Genomic DNA, 17715 nt, shown 5'->3' on the forward strand with positions numbered 1-17715 from the left:
TCAAGCAGACATGGCCACAAATAAACCTATCAGAACTCTCATTTAACATTCTGGGTATTCTTTTCTTTGGAATCACTTATTCTTACAGCCTCTCAATTATCACTGGGGCCGCTGGAGATTTCCATTTGGGGAAAATTAACCTTTTTCCTCCCACCACAGTTCTTCAAAGCCACCCGCTACTGTTGCAATCTAAATGACTCAGGAATGAAAAACTGGAGCCATGGGGGGAGAAAAGATTCTCTGTGAGGTCCAAGCCTTTCTCTCTCAGCCGTAAGAAAAAAAGGTAAGTGTTGTCAAGTACAACTGAATTTCCCTTGAAAAATGTTTCAGGCAATCATGCAGTGGATTATAACACATTATATAAGATGATCTCTGTATTTTTCTTTTTTTCAACAAAGATGAAAGAAAATTGTATACGTACATGTGTATGTTTGTGCTGTCTGTATAGTAATTCTAATGTTAGATAAACCTACTTATAGCATTTATTCAGATTAAATTGACTATGAAATCAAGGAAGATTATAATCCGGGCAGAAGTGAGGCAGATGTGCACTAAGTCACTCTACTCAATTCCATTAAGGAAAACTCGTTAAAATCATATTCTTTAGGCCCTGTAAAGCTAAGAAATTATATTGATTCCTTATTAACAAAAGTTCTTCAGCACCTAGCATAGTGTTCATAAGTAACTGTAAGATGAATAAACGGATGAATGAAAAGGTCACAATTTGTCAACATCCTTTAAGAAAAAGCACAATGAAGAAGAAACAACTGCCATCTAAAGTGTTAAACTTTCACTATTTTTTTCCAATTCTAAGACTCAAATTATTTTAGAAAAGAGCTGAGAGCAATTTCAAAAATAAAACCTTTATAAAATTGTTTTTAAGACACTAGGCCTAACTGTTTCTCTATTCCCACAATGTTAGTTAAATTATAAAGTATTTCCAATTTTTAGTTGACTTTCCACTTTTTAAAAATAATTCAATAAAATTTTTGTTATAACCTAACAATTTTCGTTATAACCTAGTCACAGCCCCTTAGCGTTCAAAGTAAGGGAAATTGTCCTATCATATTTGTAGTACCCTTTTTCTTATATGAGTAATGGAAAGATAAACCACATTGCTTCGAATTCCTGTGAAGTGGTTCTAGTGTATCACATATCAATCCATGGTATACTGAGTATGTGAACTCTTCTGCCTTGATAATCCTGTGTTTGCTACCATTTAAGGCATTTTGTAAGTCTTAGAGATGCACTCTGCATTCTGCTTTTGAGTCTTCTCCAACTGTAGGTGTGTAAAAGTTTAAAACACGATTTATAATCAAACATGGCTAAAAATACTTTTTTTTTTTTTTTACAAACAGGACCTTGTAAATCTTCACAGCAATTTAAAAATAAGTTTATTTTTATTTTATAGATGAGGATACAGATAGAGCATAACTGCTCAAAAAATCATTACTAAATGGATAAAGAAAGCTCTAAAAGCCACTTTTCTAAGGTCACATAGAAAATGAATTATTATTTTCATGTTCTAGCTTGGGAACTGGCCCATCCTATTGTTTGTGGTCCCTTGGAGTACTGGGAAAACTTGCACTAAGCACAACATATCTGCCTTGTGAAAGGAATGTTCTCAAGTTTCACTTGTGAGACAGCAATTTTGCATAAGGGCTTGGATGGCTTTCATCTCACATAGGCATTAATAAATGATTTTTATTTACCTAGATAGTTAATCTATTGCATCTCATTTTTTTCTTTTTATATTGTACTAAGTATCTGTAGTTTTTTTTATATGTCTCTTCAATAAAACAGAATAGAAGAGGACAATAGAATTTCTGAATCAACTTAATCTGATCTATTCTCTTAGAATAAGGGTCCCCAATGGTGGCGACTCAACTTTAACATGGTGTTTCATGAATCGACATCTACTCCATTAGCTCCTCCCTACCTTTATGTCATTTATAGACATTTCTCCAAAGAAGACATACAGATAGCCAACAAAAACATGAAAAGATGCTCAACTTCGGGACTTCCCTGGTGGTGCAATGTTTAAGAATCTGCCTGCCAATGCAGGGGACGAGGGTTCGATCCCTGGTCCAGGCAGATCTCACATGCCAAGGAGCAACTAAACCCGTGTGCCGCAGCTACTGAGCCTGTGCTCTAGAGCCCGCAAGCCACAACTACTGAGCCTGCATGCCACAACTATTGAAACCTGCATGCCTAGAGCCTGTTCCCTGCAACAAGAGAAGTCACCACAATGAGAAGCCCACGCATCGCAATGAAGAGTAGCCCCCATTTGCCACCACTAGAGAAAGCCTGTGTGCAGCAATGAAGACACAACACAGCCAAAAGTAATAAATAAAATAAATAACTTTATATAAAAAAAAGAAAGATGCTCAACATCACTAATTATTAGAGACTATGATGTATATAATTTTTACTCACCTAGGCAAGACTCTAATTCCATTATATTTTTGGAAAAGGTCTATGGCCTATTTGGCGTTAGATGTTGCCAAATTATCCAAATAGAATTTGACATGACCAACTTACAAAAATATGATTTTGAATATAGTAAATTTTAGACAAATAGATGATATTTCACAAACTACAAACTTGGTTGATGTTTTCCTGGGTGGTCTCATGTACAGAAGATATTCTGTACTCTGAGCACATTAAGAGCATGTCTCTGCATAAATGGTGAACATTGGAGTCATTAAGATTTAGAGTGGAATTCTGGGGGAAAAATAAGGAAAGAGAATTGAAGGTTGGAGATGGAGCAGTTTAGGAAATTGTCTTCTTCTTTTTTATTATTCCTTAATTTATTCTGTCTCATCTCCAACTTCAAAACCTACTTATTGAAGCTTGCTTCAGCAGGGTGAAGATCTGACTGGAGTACATGACACTGAGAAATTAATACACTATAGAGTTCACTTCCTCTCAAGTTTTATTTACTGGTTAGAAGAGGTAATTTCTTTTTATTTATTTATTTTTTTTTGCGGTACGCGGGCCTCTCACTGTTGTGGCCTCTCCTGTTGCAGAGCACAGGCTCCGGACGCGCAGGCTCAGCGGCCATGGCTCACGGGCCTAGCTGCTCCGCGGCATGTGGGATCTTCCCAGACCGAGGCACGAACCCGTGTCCCCTGCATCGGCAGGCGGACTCTCAACCACTGCGCCACCAGGGAAGCCCTAGAAGAGGTAATTTCTTTAATCCAGTGACCTTGGGACATGGTATACCATGCATCACTCTTCTGTCACTGGACCAATCCCTCCCTTACACACACACACACACACACACACACACACACACACACACACACACGTATTAATTAGTACCTACAATACCAGTTCTATCAACAAATCAGTAATGTTAACCACTACCAGTTCTGGTTATGGGTCAGTGTTAACCAGTACTGGTTCTAGTTCTAGTTAGGGATCTCAAAAGCTATGTAATCTTCCTAACTTCAAGGTTCAGTTAAACACAAAAATCTAACATTAAAGCATCAACTTGGTGCATATCTAGGATGTTAACATTAACTTGGTGAACTTGGCCTAAAAATAAAACTGGACCTAAAATAGAAATCCCTACAAATCTGTTCCAACAATTCAAAATGTTCAGTCCTCTTTCTGATAGAGTTAACTAATTCTAATGTCCCAACCTGGGAGATGTACTTCTACATGGAAGCCTATATGATAGAATAATGTCAAACCATGGAGTTTTCTCCAAGGAAAGGCACTGTAGACAGCACCATAGTATTACAAAGTCTTGCTGTGTCTAAATCTCTTGCACTAATCCCAACACCCTAAATACTCCCCTAAGTGTTTCTCATTGGCGGAAAACTCCCCTTGTCTGCAGTATGAATAAACAGAGGTACCATAAAAACACCCCTTTCCACATCCTTTCTCTTCAGTTAATTGGTCTCAATGTTTCCTCAACTCAAATTTCAAAATCAAATGTTAATGATTATATCATCCTGGAAGAAAAAAAGGAGGCAAGAAAGCCTGCATTCTTTGAATATATCTGAATCTGTGAACTTGGGAAGTCACTTGACTTCACTGTATTTGCTTCTTTCTCTATAAAATAAGAAAAATCTTGTCAGTTTTACAAGGTTGTTGTGAAAACAAATGAAAAAAGTGGTTTGAATTGGACAGTGTTGTGAAAAAAACAAAGCTATTTACTGCTTAAATCTACCTAGTCAAGCTTTCAATAAACTGTACACATATGAATTAAATAGATGTTTATTTAATGGCTGCATACATACATAAGCGAAAGAACCAGTTTTTTACTCACAACCTACAGATAATTTATGTAATACAATTTTATTGATAAGATACTGTTGTCGACATATTAATGGCCCCCAAAGATGTCATGTCTAATCCAGCAAATACATGAATATGTTAGTTTACATGGTAAAGAAGAACTTTGCAGATGTGACCAACTTAGTAATTTTGTGATGGGAATATTATTCTGGGGGGCCCAGTATAATCACAAGAGACCTAATAATAAACAGGCAAGAGGAACAGAGCTGAAGAAGGAAGTGTGATAAAGGAAGCAGATGTAGGAATGGTGAGAGGAGGGGCCCAGGAACAAAGGACTGTGGGCAAACTCTAGAAGCTGGGAAAGGCAAGGAAACAAATTCTCTCCTAGAGAAACAGGGGAAATTCTTCTCCCTCAGAAGAAATGCAGCCCTTGATTTAGGACTTCTGATCTCTGGAACTGTTAGATAATAAATCTCTGTTGTTAGAAGTGTAAAATAATAAATTTGTGTTGTTTTGAGCCACCAAATTTGTGATAATTTGTTACTTCAGCTATAGGAAACTAATATAGATTCTATGTGCTGAGCCCCATTCTAAGTGATAGAAATATGTAGATGAACAAAATGGAGAAATAAGCCGAATATTGCGCTCTACATTTTACATGAATTCAAGTCATTTTTTACAACTGTACAGGTATGTATAATAAGCCCCTTCTTTATTGATGAGGAAACTGGAAGCCAGAGTAATGTGTCCATTGTCACACAACTAAGAGGTGAGTTTCCTGTCTTCAGAGCCTGTGTCCTTTACACTCATTGTATTACCTCCTCCAAATAACCTGAAGGTACATGTCAGCGTAATGTAGGTTATGCACCAAAGATTCATTTGCTGAGCTATGGCTTGTTTTGCCACTTGGGGGGAGATATGGGAGAAGAAAGCAAGTAAGGAGAAGAGGTTTACTTTGTAGAGATTCATTTGAAGAGTTGGAATTGAACTCACATAACTCAAGATGAGTCTGCATACCCAAGCCTACTAAAAAAAAGTAAGTTTTTCTTTAACTCAAACTTATTTTTAGTAATTGCTGCATAGACATTAATTTCAGAATTTTATTTTGAAATTTTTTGTGAAACTTTTTATTTATAATTTGAAAGACCAAAATAAAACAAATGATGTCATTACCCTTACCACGCTTATCTGACTTTTTAAACAATAGAATGGATTGAAAAGGAAGGCTAAAAACATATTTTTAACAAAAGTGTTTATGGATAAAATTTATTAATACATTCCCACTTGTGCTGAATATTTTGAGAGTTTTGGTCAAAAGCAAGTTGAAGAACCCCGAGATCCACAGATGTTGCTTCTAGCCCCGAGCTCATCTTATTTATTTATTTGTTTTCACTAATTGGAAATCACATTTCTTAGAAATGAAAACAAAAAGTATCCTTTTATAAAGAATGCCTTGCCTGAAGATTTTTAAAGGAGGGTGAAAACAGTTGCAAGCCCATTAGTTGTTTTCCCTAAAATAATTTATTTTAAAAAGTCATTACCTTACTAGAAAAAAACTGATAGAGGGCCTTAAGGATTTCTACTTTAAATTTCAGGGATTTGCCTCATTAAAAATCAATTGCAGAACCAAAAGCCTCATGCATGTGTATGTGTGTGAGGGGGCAAGAGAAAGGGAAGTATGGATGTAAAAATCTTGCCCAGTTTTATTTAAATATTTCTGAAAATATAAATCATCTTAAATGACATTAAGAAAAACTTCTTTGAGATGTTTATATTTTTTTCTAGTAGAAAATATAGTGCTACTTCTGGACATGTTGTTTTTATCTCTCATAACCAGGTTAGAAATTTCACTTTCTGATAAGTTCCTTATAAATTAAGCCTTAAAATTGTCTCCATTATTTCTACTACTGTGCTGCAAATTTAACAGTGAGTGAGTTTAATAAATTGTAAACATTGCCCAACAATGTATAAGTCATGGAGAGAAAATAAATATATGCTGACTCTGTTAGTTTTTCATTCTAAGAAAAAGAAAAGAATTGGCTGAAAATAGAAACCTAAGAATCTTGGAAAAGGATGATAATAACATACTTAGCATTTTTCTAAGTAATTATTTTTCCATTATCTTAAGCTATTTAAAAACCTTTGTGCATAACCTGAGCTCCATAAGAGGTACTATCTGGAGGACAGTGAAGGAGTTGATATATTTGTTTCTTCCCTCGTTGGAGACTTTATGAGCTATGTTGCAATCAACTGCTGTTACTTCCAAAGACTTCATATATCAGAGAACAATGACCACAGGCCAAGGTCATCCTTGAAGTTAGACAAAGGAAATGGCCCCAATAATATAATGATATCTACAATTATTTAAGGGGAACAAAGGTAAGGTGTGAAAATAATTTTGCCTTCTTTTGTAGCTAGTGAAGGAGTTTCTTCATTTATGAAAGGAGGGAATCTACTCAATGTCTTAGAATACATATCTTAGCCATTGTCATTGTTCCTTTCTTCTCTTGGCTATTTCTTCTGAACTTATCTTTTACCGTGGGCTTTTAGATTTGCAAGGTGCCATGGAAGAAATTACTTTCTTCTTTAGGTTCAAAAGCAATAGTCAGGCTTGTAGTGCACACAAGTCAAAAATTTGTCATATGTTCAAAGGCACTTGTAGAATCTCAGAGCTATAATTTTAAAAATAATAAAAATAATAAATGGTTCTTCCATAATATTGGAGGGTCTAAGGAACTTAGGCTATGGAGAATAGATAGATGATAGATTAGATAGGTAGATATTCTGATATAGCATTGTCCCAATAATAGCTAAGAGCATAGTCGAGGATTTCTGAGAATTTCTTTACTGCCTATATTGTTTTCAGGTCCCTTATAATTCAATGATAATTTTCAAAAAAACTACCCAAATAATCTAATATTGGGTGAATTCCAATAGGGCACCCAGGAATTCTTTCCACTCATTCTTCAAAAACAACTTTTTAAAGTAATTATCACCCAAATACATATGGAGACAAAACTAGGGAGTGTAAGTGACTTATCCAAATTTAGCTAGGAAGTGGAAAAGTGGAAATACCAACAAAGACTTTTGATTTTTATGGCAAAATGTCTTTACAGTGTTTCTTGTCTTTTTAATTATTTGAATGCTTTTAACAAAAACGATGTAGCAGTAGGTGTTAAAGTCCCATAAGCAGAAATAGAATGAGGCACCTTTAAAAGTTATAAAATTTTTTACAAATACGTTATTATACAAATTCTTATGAGGTAGACTCTCCAATTATATTGTCTTTAGAGTTAGACGTCAATGATACTATTTTTTTTCTACCTTAATGTGAGTGATAATTCTCTTTGTTCTGTTGAGTTTTTCATTTAGTATCCTTCCTGATGTAAATTTGAAAAAAAAACTTTTAAAAGATAAAAACCCAAAGGAACAAAATCTAGAGTGACCGTGTCTGAAATGTGGTAATGTCCTGAATTTTAATGGGACAGGGGAAACTATTTCTATCTTTTAAGCTATGTGAGTATATTCAGTTAAGAATACATTTCAATCCATTAGGATGTTATATGATTTCAGTATTGTCCTCACACAGAAACAGGGACATTAATGAAAAGAAAAATAATTAGCTTTGTGCTGATAAGATCATGGAGTGGTACTGTCAGATATCTGTTAGAGATGTATCCCATACATAAAGTCCTAAGAAAGAACTTAGTCTCTGGCCCTAGCATAGTTGTATGGTCCTGCAGCTAACATGTGAGAAATGGGTTAAGGTCCTACATCTTCTAAATTTATAGTCCAGAAGCTAGCATCACTGGCACTCCAAGTAGGCTATACAAAAAAGTTTCCAAGGAATGCAGTAACAATTCATAGCTACCTTAATGAGATATCTCTGTTGAGGGAGTAGGTTGAAAAGACCAAGAAAAACCTCTTTTCGAATTTTTGCTGAAATGGTATAATTAATCAAATCAATGAAAGAAATCATTGAAAATCCATATTATTTTCTAATAGGTAGAAAAATCCAATCAACTAATAGGAATATACTGAGTTCCCACTTGATGTTTAATATGGACATATGGATCAAGATATTTTCTGCCATTTTCCTTTGTTCTTGAACCATATTTTGCTAATTCCTAAGAAGAATGGAATACTAAGCAATGAAATAAAAGTCACGCAAATTTCTATTGGGGTTTAGGGCAGTTAAGAATTCTGAGGCTCCAGGGGCTTCCCTGGTGGCGCAGTGGTTGAGAATCCACGTGCCGGTGCAGGGGACACAGGTTCGAGCCCTGGTCTGGGAAGATCCTACATGCCGCGGAGCCTCTAGGCCCGTGCGCTACAACTACTGAGCCTGCGTGCCACAACTACTGAAGCCCATGTGCCTGGAGCCTGTGCTCTGCGACAAAGAGAAGCCACCGCAATGAGAAGCCCGCGCACTGCAAAGAACAGCCCCCGCTCGTCCCAACTAGAGAAAGCCCGCGCGCAGCAACGGAGACCAAATGCAGCCAAAAAACAACAACAACAACAACAACAACAAAAGAATTCTGAGGCTCTGTACAATCTTATCAAAAAATTATCTGGTAATTTCTAATTGTTATCCAAGGCAATAGTTCAGGTTCAGAGAATTCTGAACAGCAATACGAAGAAATAGGGAAGAGGTACAACGGTACATAGGTCAGAAAGAACAATGAATATAAAATAACTAATTCAAAAATTTCTTTACAGTTAGATCTGGTTTCATCAGTTAAGAATCTTACATTTAATAGGTGATCATTAAATTCACTGCTGAAACAAAAGTACCCTTTTAAATGTGCAAATCTTTTATCCCTTCATTTTTAAAATGATGGAAATAATTTAATTTGTTTTTAGACAGGTCTCAGTCCTAAGAGGAGAAAAAAACTTGGAAGTTAGACTGTTTGTGTTTGGTTAATATATGTGTTTAATATGCTAAAGAAATCTAATCTTGCTTCAATATTTGCAGAAAAATATGCCATTTATCAAAAACTCTTGGGCAGTCATTTTACTGCAAGTGTTCTTTGCTTAACAAATAGATTCATTCAGCAAATATTTATGGAGCATCTTCTGAGCTCCAGGCAATGAAACAGATACAAGAGATTCAGAAATGAATAGGATAAACTGCATCTTTTTGAGGAACTCATAATCCTGTGTGAGATATATACATTGAAAACACTGCAATACAAATGCCACTCATGTAACAGAATTTAGTACAAAGTTTTATAGGTACACTAAAGAGGAAGTGATAAACTCTGACAGAAAAAGTTGGAAAAAATCTTTACAAAGACATTTACATTTCTAGTGGATATAAAGGGACAGTAGATAATTTAAACATAAAGAAGTAGCTGAAATTCCTTTAAAAACTTATTTTTAAGTACTGACCTTCCCCGTGTCTGGGGAGGGGGTAAGGGTAGGGACAATGAAATCCAAAGAGGAGAGGACAAACAGGGTATACTCGTGAGATTTGGGAGCACCAGCATTAATGGAAACAAAGCCAGATTTGGATAGGGGCCTCAGAAAATTAGTCCACCTCCTCCCACTACGTCCCTGGGCTTTCCCGTCCTCTACTCCAGGTATCAAACCAAGCACTCTTTTTTCCAAGATGCCCTGCTGGCCCAGGGGTCCAGGAGTCCATAGGTCTGGCCTCTGTGACATTTTGAATGCCTCCGTACTAAGAACAGCAGTTCACAGCAAGCTTTTGTTCATGGTCTTAATTCCTTGGTAAAGTAAATTAGTCAATGCCAAAAGTTGTGAGTTTGGTCCTTGGAGAAAATATGGGCCTTACAAGATAGAAGAGTAAATTTCGGAGGGTTTTACTGAAGAAATGAAAGATATCTTTTGTATCTTTCTTCCCTGGAGCCCTTCATTTTCATAACTGTGTTCCTGTTGGTTTAATTAAACGTAAAAAAGGTAAGATGTTGCCTTGGAGCAGACCCAGGTCTGAACTTTTTCAAATGCTTGATACATTTTACTTGAAGGATTTGAAACATGCAATCATAGGTTACATAGTTCAGTTTTAGGTCCTACTGGATTTGTTTTTTTTAATGTTTGAAAGCATAGTTTTATGGTAGTCCTTTTAGGAAGAATCCAGTATTATCTAAAATTATTAGCAAAGTTATATGTATTTTACATAACAAAGTTTTTAGAATGTTGAGAATTAATTGAAAATAGAGTGATGAGTAAATGTTTAGGCTGAGATAATTTATTTCAATAAATTTCAAAAGCCTTGTCTTGAAATACTATCAGTAAACTTCTGTGATTTTTTTCTTTTTAAATTTGTTTTGCTGAGAGCATAGCTATTTGCTTTTATTGTAAAACAATAATAATAACAATAAAAAGCAAACTCTCAAAAAAAAACTTATCTTGGAACAGGTTCAAGTAAAGTCAGTCCATTGCATATTTGCATGTGATTCCTTTTATAAAATAAAATACCAATATCAACACAAAATTTTATCTTAGTGATACTGTAAGTAAGGTAAAAATGTACTGTGTTTAATAAAATTTTAGAAAATCATTATGTAACATTAGGGTTTACCCATGTCTGTTTACACAACAATGTTTCAGGACAAAGGAAGAAATGATAGGAGTGTAATATTCAGCTTCCCTTACAGCAGTGTTTCTCACTGGTATAGTTCTTGACATTTTAGGAAGGAAAATTGTGTTTTGTAAGATATTTAATATCCACGAGCCAGCTTTCTGGTAAACTTAAAATATATTATTTTTTAGCTCATGTGGTTGTTTTTTGTTGTGAGTGTGAAGACTATAGACTCTAACAATGTTTTAAGTTCTAACTAGAAGCAGACATTCTCTTATTTGCTATTATTTTAGATTCAGACTCCCATCCATTTCTCTATAGATTGCATTTGAAAGTCTAACGTAAACAAGTTGGAGATGGTCTTTTGCATCTATCTCATCCAGATATAAAGTATGAGGATTTAGGGCTAGAATATCTGTAGTAAATCCTATTAAATGTGACTTAATCATTAAAAAATCTTGAGTTTCTGTATTTTTTCTATCAAGTGGGAATACTGATTAATACTACTTAAAAATAACAGTTTCAACAGGCTTTCCTATGACTTACAGATTAGAAGTGAAAATGAACTAGAGTTCATGAGAACTCTTTATAAACTTTAAAGAAGTATAGACCTGCTGATTTTTATAACCATTAAGAAATAATACTTTTCCAGTCAATAATGGTTCTAAGATTATATCTTAGATGCTTCCAGTTTGTAAAAAAAAAACACACATTAACAACTGCCATCAGTTCTGGTGTGTATCGCTGACAACTTCTCAAATTCTTCATCCTCTGTGACAGGATATGATTTTTTTCCCTTGAGAAATGTGCACAGTATAAATGCAAGTCAGCTGGTATTTCGCATACCTAGGGAATATCTCTATTAACAACTTATTACTAATTCATTCAGAATTTCACACCTACTTCTTGACTAAAATATATATGTAAATATTTAATGTCAACCCAGAGAAATTTGTTCAAAGTCTACAAATCTAAGTCAAATATTATTTAAATTACAAATTTTCAGTTAGAGGTAAGATGGACATGAAATGGGCAGGAAATGGAAATGTAAGAGATAAATTTCATGTTAGTACATTTTAAAAATGTGTTTGATTCCAAAATATGAGTTTAAAATTTTTTTCTGTTTTAATATCTACCATAATTTATTTATAGTCCTAGTTCAATTATCCTTTCTTTGCAACTTAGGACATTTAATATTTGCATAACAATATTATTCCTTGGTAGGAGTTGCATGAATTTTAGGTTACTTTAGATTGTTAATGAGATCTAATAATAATATTTCTGATGTCATCAATTTTCAGCTATCCAAGTAAATGTTAACAGGGTTAACATGGGTAATTGGAATCCATACATATGTGCACAATTTCTCTAAATTTTTTTTTTGCTTGCTTGCTTGCTTGTTTCAAATAATAGCTTCAAGGAAAAGAGAAATGATTGACCTAAATAATGTCTCCTTTCTCTTTCATCTTCAGTAAAGAGGCTAATGAGAAGTGTGGTTGGTCGGGAGGGGCTAAAATAGAGTCAGGAAAGAAGCACGAGCCAACTAGAGCGGCAGCTGGAAAAAGATATGAACCGAGACACGCTTAAATTGGAGTTGAATGAGGAAATTACAAAAACGTTTGTGAAACCCACTCTGTGTAAAACATAAAGATTTTCTGAGAGATGTAAAGAAAGAAAAAGGGAGCATGTGAAATGCTTGCAGTGTATTTCAACATGCATTTAAGAAGTATTATTCTGCACAAAACACTGAGTATATAATATGAAAGCACAATGATAACATCAGGCCTCAGATCTGGCCTATAGGACTAAGTTACAATGATAAGTGTTATCATAGTTAAGAAAAAATCCATAAATGCTTATCTTATAGAATTAAATGATTATCAAAGTAATCTAGGTATTAGTAAAAGTTTCCTTACCAGTATATCCAATATTAATTGTGAAAAATTCTTTTAGTAAGGATTACTAAATGGTTTCTCAGAAAGAAGAGATAATTAATGGCTAAGAGAACCAGAGAAGGAAGTATTTGCTACTTAACTTTTTTTATACCATGATTATAGAATACTATCAAAAGTAGGAAGCAAAGGATGGGGAAAAAACAACCCTCTCCCAAAGTATAAAAAATATAGCTGAAAATGACAATAAAACTCAATGTGTCCATAGAAGTCATGTAATAATGATGAAACAAAATAAATACTTGGAAATAAAACACTTAGTAATGATATTTGATATTTTGTAACAAACTTTTAAAAACTATATTTATTCTAAGTAATCAATTGTAGCTATCCTTTCTGAAAGGCATGCAATCTAGAAGGGAACATGTCAATATGTCCGAGTTGATCTACTTTTATTTTTATATTTTGAATGGCAAAAATAAAATGTCAGGCATGCCTCCAGCATGAGGAAAGAGACACGACATTTCAAGGCAAAGCAGCTAGTTGCGATACCACAGTTAGTATTCTCTCCTTAACCAGCTCCATTTATATCGGCTCCATTAAGTTTACTATCCCACCTCATTTGCAGCCCAAACCTTCTGACCTCTGAGTGTATTGTTTGCATTTTCTCTGATAAGTTTGATGTTCGTTGACTTCATTCATTGTTCTCTTTCTAAAATTTTAAGCTTTACAGTTAATTTTTAAATGTTAATGCCTCTGCTGCTTACTATTTCAGTTTCTGAACATCTGGATAGGGGATGAGAAAATGTTATTTACTCTATAAAAGGAAAATGTTATTCTTAAATATTCCTTTCTTTTCAGGTATCATGAGCTTCATCATATTTCCAACTCCCATTTACTCAAGTCCAAAGTACTGCAAGTGTCCCCTTAGGACTATCTGTTTTGATCCCTCCTATTCTAAGTCATCTCTTAAATTACAATTTCTTCATAAAGTTCTTTGATCATATTCCTTTTCTCCAATATCTCCACTGCCTTTCTCTCATCTCATTTCGTTTTGCATTTGAGTCCATCCCCAATCTGTGAAAGAACAACATCTCCGGTCTCATCTTTTGCTATTTTCTCACATGATTAATACAAATTATTTGTATCCTGTGTTTCCATTTTCCATAGTGTGTGCTGCTCTTTTCTCACCATTAGTAGTATTTTTTCTCTTGGTCTCTATTTATTGATATCTCATCCACTCTTTTAAGTTTAGCTGAGTACAGCTCTCTATAGGCTCTATGCAACCTTACAGGTACTTAAAATGAAATGTATCTAAAACTTAATTTATTATTTTTTTAATACCCAGACCTACAGATCTATCTATCTGTGATGTGTATACCTTGGTTATGGCATCATCAGAAAAAAAAACATCCAGGAAATACATCTGAAAACATCCTTGGCTTCCTTTCTCTTCTGTAAATCAATTCTGATGTGTCATTTGTATCATTTGAATATGTCCTTTCCACTACATTCCCTACAAATACTGTCTTAAGTCAGGTGCTTTACCAATTTTCACCAAGGTTTTATAATAATAGTCAGGGCTGGCTGCTCCCCACCAATTTCATCCACTCAATCACCACTAGCATGGACATCTAGATCTGGATGTCTCAGAATCAAATTATACTCAATATATTTCAAACTAAATTCACAACTCACCTCTCTCTCAAAAATGGTGCCTTCTCAATTCCCTCCACTTTAAATGACATCCTAATCAAACTGGTTATGCAAGCCAGGGACCCTGGGGAGCAGTGTGCTGGCACCACCTCTCTCCTGACTTGTGAGAGTCAATGGTGCATATTTCTCCTAATTCCAAATCGGTGACATCATGCTGATATGTTGAAGTTCGCCTTAATGGGAATATTTATACCATGGAAATTGGCAAATCGTACAATTTCAGCACTTACTATTTTTATTTTTTATTTTCCTTTTTTATCAGGGAGCCAGTTTATCAGCACATCCCTGGGGGCATTCACCATGACAGTTATTCTCTTTTTCCAATTCATCTCAAATGTTTCAGGGTTTTATAGATGTTTAACTTATCTCATGTCAGTTTATTCTTTTAATTCTATGTCCATTTATACTCAAGGTGTATCACTGAAATAATTTCCTCAAAATTTTTATCTTTTCTTCCTTGGAATATGCCTACAACGCTGCTATTAAAGTGATCTTTCTGTAATGAAAATCTGATTATATAATTCTTCTATTTAACATTAACAGGAGCTCCAAAATACTAGAAAATAAAATACCAATTCCTATGCATGTTGTGGAGGCCATTTGTACACTGTATGGTCTTTACTGATCTCTCTAAAACACTATCCTCCTGCTTGGTGTCAGGTATCCAAATGCTATGCCTGTAGAATTATTTTCAACTCCTCCCTCAGACTCAAGCAGTCTTCTCATATCATTTCAAATGCTGTTCATTCTCATTTTAGTACCCATTTTGCAAGCTCAAAATGCCCTGCCTATCCAAAATCCAACTGTAAAATCTCATCTGGTAAACTATTCCAGATTTTTTCACTTATGCTCATTTCAATCTTGTCCTATAAATAAAACTTCTATTACTACTAATGTAATGCTTTGTAACATGAAAGCACAGACATTCACATTTTTTAATTCATTTTTGTATTCTTGGGTCCTGGCTTAACCTTGGTGACTGTCTTACACATGACAATAATCAACATGAAAAATGTCAGTCTAAATGACAGAGATCTCTCTTTTTTTTTTTTTTTTTTTTTGCGGTACGCGGGCCTCTCACTGTCGTGGCCTCTCCCGATGAGGAGCACAGGCTCCGGACGCGCAGGCTCAGCAGCCATGGCCCACGGGCCCAGCCGCTCCGCGGCATGTGGGATCTTCCCGGACCGGGGCAGGAACCCGTGTCCCCTGCATCGGCAGGCGGACTCTCAGCCACTGCGCCACCAGGGAAGCCCCAGAGATCTCTTTTGCTCCTTTTTTCACTTCAAGTCAGGGGACATTTCCTGTGTGTCTTCTGTGCACCAAGAACTGTGAATATTGGTTTTAGATCCTTCATGATGTGTGTACTTGTAGCACTGTTTTATGATTAAAAGGAATAATGTTTGTCGTGTGTGGGTGTGCAAGTAACTTTCTTCTAAGAATTATGGCAACAGGTTTGACCTGTAGACAATATTATTTAGTTTTAAAGATAGTGTCTAGGCTTGATAGGGCACATACTGTGCCAATGAATTTAGGAATTATGGCTAACATATTCATTGCACTTAACATCTATCTATCTATCTATCTATCATCTATTTAGTTTATATTACAAAGGAGAATTTTAACTGCTAAGTGCATATGTGTGTATTCATTTAGTTTCATAGTATTATCATCCACTTTCTACAAGTGAATTAACTAGACAGAAATTAAGCAAACTTTACAACATCACACAGGAAATACATGGAGAAAACAGAATATAAACCTAGGCAGTTTGGCTCCAGAGTATCTGCTTTTAACTGCTATTTATTGATTCAGTTACTAATTGATAAAATATCCAGACATTTAGGAAAAAAGTACAAAGATGGGTCTTCCTTTAAATTTTTAAATCACCTCAAACTTTTGTTTTCTGCTTTGTAAACATAAAACCAATTTTTTGGTGGGATTAAAGAAAGCATCGTGGTGCCTGAGTCAACTCTTTAGTATACCTCCTGATGGAAAAACAGGTGTTACTAAGGAGAAACATGTGTGTGTAAGAGAGTATATTTATGGAACACATTAGAGATTAAACATAATTATTTTTTTCAGAAATTATATGAAATTGGGGGGGCATCAAACTTAAGCAAATAGTGTTTAATTATTTTAAATTAAACTTTGTTGAACAAGACAAAAAGGAAAAAGATAATTTTAACATATACCAATTATTTTCACTTTATGGAAGTCTAAATAAATTCAATTCTTTGGAAGAAAAATGTTTTTCTTTGTAGCTCAGTGCAGCACCTTCCTAAATCGGAAATAGTTTGTTCTGAAAATAGTGTTAGTAAGATATTTTAAATGCACTGTTTAAACATGTGGACTTTGCTGATTTTATATTTGAAATAAGGCACAGCTCATGCAAAATATTAATTGATTTATAGCTAGCTCAGTTGACTGTGATTTCATGCAGCGCAAATGTACTTACAGTAAGTGTTATGACCTCCCAGGGAAGAGTCCACAATATTGAGCAAAGCAGCATTGAGCAAAACAGCCACTGGAAAAGTATTAACCAATTTCTGCCTAGCTTCTAATGTGTCTGAAGGGAACTTTTGTTGTGTAGATTATCTTGCTGCTTTTGCTATCTTGTCGGATTTTAGCCAGGCTTATAATATTTTCCAATTACGGGGGAGAAAAAAAAGATGAATAAATGGGACTGTAAAATATTAAGATATGATCACAGACTAGGAAAGAGAAGAGAGGCAGGAGGCCAACCAAATCCCATTTATATACCATGTCAGTCTGCTCTTCCCTTATGTGCTTTACTACCAAATTCCTTCACTTTCTCTCTTCTCTCTTCACCATCCCTCAGCTGGCTGGACTGAAAAGATAAGGACCCATTTCCTTAGGGGAATCAGTTCTTGTAACAGTTAATAAACCCACTAAGTGCTGAAGCACCCAAGGTAAGGCGCCCGTAGATCTGGAAAGAACAACCTGCCTCACAAGAACCATGGCTTCCCAGAGACATTTGGAAGTTTATTGATTTCAAGAGAATTGAAATCTCGGACATACGTGCTGTTTTCTCTGAGGAGTTTATCAGAGCACTATGACCTTTTTGGCTCTGTGTCTCTTTGGGTAACAGAGTCATTGTCACGGTTTAAACATTGTGCTGGGAAAGCAAATATCACAGAGAGATTTTAAGAAATCTGAACTTCATCTCTTTTATGGAAATGTTCCCATTATAAATAGTGACAAACTTATGCTGATAATTATCTCTTTTATCTTGTCTCTTTTCTGGTTTTTATGGCCCCAGAACGTGTCTGACTCACCTTTATATCTCTTTTCAAGTCC

Source organism: Stenella coeruleoalba (genome assembly GCF_951394435.1).
Source record: "Stenella coeruleoalba genome assembly, chromosome: 4".
In the NCBI taxonomy this organism is placed as follows: Eukaryota; Metazoa; Chordata; class Mammalia; order Artiodactyla; family Delphinidae; genus Stenella; species Stenella coeruleoalba.